This window comes from Myotis davidii, unplaced genomic scaffold (genome assembly GCF_000327345.1).
Source record: "Myotis davidii unplaced genomic scaffold, ASM32734v1 scaffold211, whole genome shotgun sequence".
Classification (NCBI taxonomy): Eukaryota; Metazoa; Chordata; class Mammalia; order Chiroptera; family Vespertilionidae; genus Myotis; species Myotis davidii.
Window position 1 is genome coordinate 635,775 of NW_006282523.1, and position 2,000 is coordinate 637,774.

The 2,000-nt window shown below is 65.2% G+C and overlaps 1 protein-coding gene across 1 annotated transcript in view; it reads left to right on the plus strand.

Moving 5' to 3' along the window:
* Positions 1 to 2,000, plus strand: part of BAIAP2 (BAI1 associated protein 2) — a 28,078-nt gene that overhangs the window by 13,243 nt on the left and 12,835 nt on the right. The window lies entirely within an intron of this gene.

Consider the following 2,000-nt stretch of genomic DNA (forward strand, 5'->3'; position numbering starts at 1 on the left):
CTGCCCTCTGGGAGGCCCAGAGAGCGACTCCGACTGTCACTCCAATCAGTGCGCACTCGCCCGCCGGGCCGGGCCTGGGCACACGCTGCCCTGCAGGGTGAGGCAGATGGCACTGGAGGGCGGGGCGGGGCCAGCCACTCCGCCTCTCGCCAGGTCGCAGGCCTGTGTGCTGAGCAGGCGAGGATGTAGGGCAGCAGGTCCCTGAGGGGCCTGGCCCCAGCACCCTGATTCAGCCCCCGGCCACTCCAAATAGGCCCGTCACCTGCTCTCCAAGGTCACAGTGACCCAGATAAGGAGGGACCAGAAAACAGGACACACTTGTTTGTAAAGAAAGTGTCCAAACATGCTCCCCGTGGTCAGGAGTGGCAGCATGGGGAGCACCTGGGCGGGCTGGGGGTGGCACTGGGGCCCGCCCTCAGCCCAGAGCCCACCTCCTGCTAGCGTCGGGCCGGCTGCAAACACCCCCAGCTGACTGGCACGTGCACAGGCATGTACATGTGAGTGCCTGTGTGTGCACGCATCTGTGTGTGTGCGCGTGCGTCTCTGTGCGTGCGCGTCTGTGCGTGTGTATAGTGCCACTGTGAACCTGTGCGCGCGCGTGTCTGTGTGTGAGCGTGTCTGTGCGTGTGTATAGTGCCGCTGTGCACCTGTGTGCGCGTGTCTGTGCGTGTGTATAGTGCCGCTGTGCACCTGTGTGCGCGTGTCTGTGCGTGTGTATAGTGCCGCTGTGCACCTGTGTGCGCGTGTCTGTGCGTGTGTATAGTGCCGCTGTGCACCTGTGTGCGCGTGTCTGTGCGTGTGTATAGTGCCGCTGTGCACCTGTGTGCGCGTGTCTGTGCGTGTGTATAGTGCCGCTGTGCACCTGTGTGCGCGTGTCTGTGCGTGTGTATAGTGCCACTGTGCACCTGTGTGTGTGCGTGTCTCTGTGTGTGTGCGTGTCTGTGTGTGCGCGCGTGCGTCTCTGTGTGTGAGCGTGTCTGTGCGTGTGTATAGTGCCACTGTGCACCTGTGTGCGCGTGTCTGTGTGTGGCAACAGCAGATGAGGGTCAGCCCCCTGTGGGAAGCAGCCGAGTGCTGGTGGGGGCAGTGATTCCATCACCAGCACCCGCCCTGTTCCGCACAGCCTGCAGCCTCTTGTGTGTCCTGTGTGTGTCTTAGAGTTGCACGGACACAGCCCTGCCCGCTGAGCACACCGTCCCGTGTTTCCCGCGTCCCTGGTCTGTGGACCATCGTGACTCGTCACACCTGAGGCCTGGCCACGGCAGCCTGAGGTGCGGCCCTGGAGTCATCCCGGCCTCCGCACCTGGGAGCGGCCGTAAGGTGTCCCACCCACCCCACCCGGGTGGTTTGCCATGTTGCTTCCTGGAAGCCTTGGCCGGGGAACAGCGCCCCCACTGTCCGGGCGGAAAACACACCCTCAGCGCAGGCTGGCACTAGGGCGCCCCTGGGGCTGGCTTGGGGACAGGCCTGGGCAGGAGGCCGTTGGTGCCGGTCTCCCCACGGGGCTGTGTTGCGGGGCAGCATGGAGCCCACCCGTGTAAAGTGCGCACAGTCCGCTCAGCGCGTCAGCCGGCCCAGGCTCCTGTCTCTGTGGCTCCCCTTCTGGATGTTGCAGGTCAACGGGGCCGCACGCAGTTGGCCTCTGCTTCTGCTTCTTGCATCAGCACGTGCTCAAGGCTCATCAGGCTGGAGCACGTGGCCCCAAACCCGGAGGCTCCATCTGGAGCCCGGCCCTCTCCCTGGACCAGCAGGCCCTGCGGTGACTGGCTGTCTGAGAGCCGTCAGGGAGGGTAGAGGTCACGGCCAGAGTGTCCCTGTGTGGCCACGCGCCCTGCAGGCCCCCCTTGGTGGAGGTGGTGGCGTTCCCCGATGGCGGACCACAGGCTGCTCTTCTCAGTGGCGCCATGGCCGGGGCTGGGGCACGGGCTGTGGGCGTGGCTTGCTCAGCAGAGGTGGGTCTTCATGAGAGCCCAGTGTTGGGGGCAGCTGGTGTGTCTGGA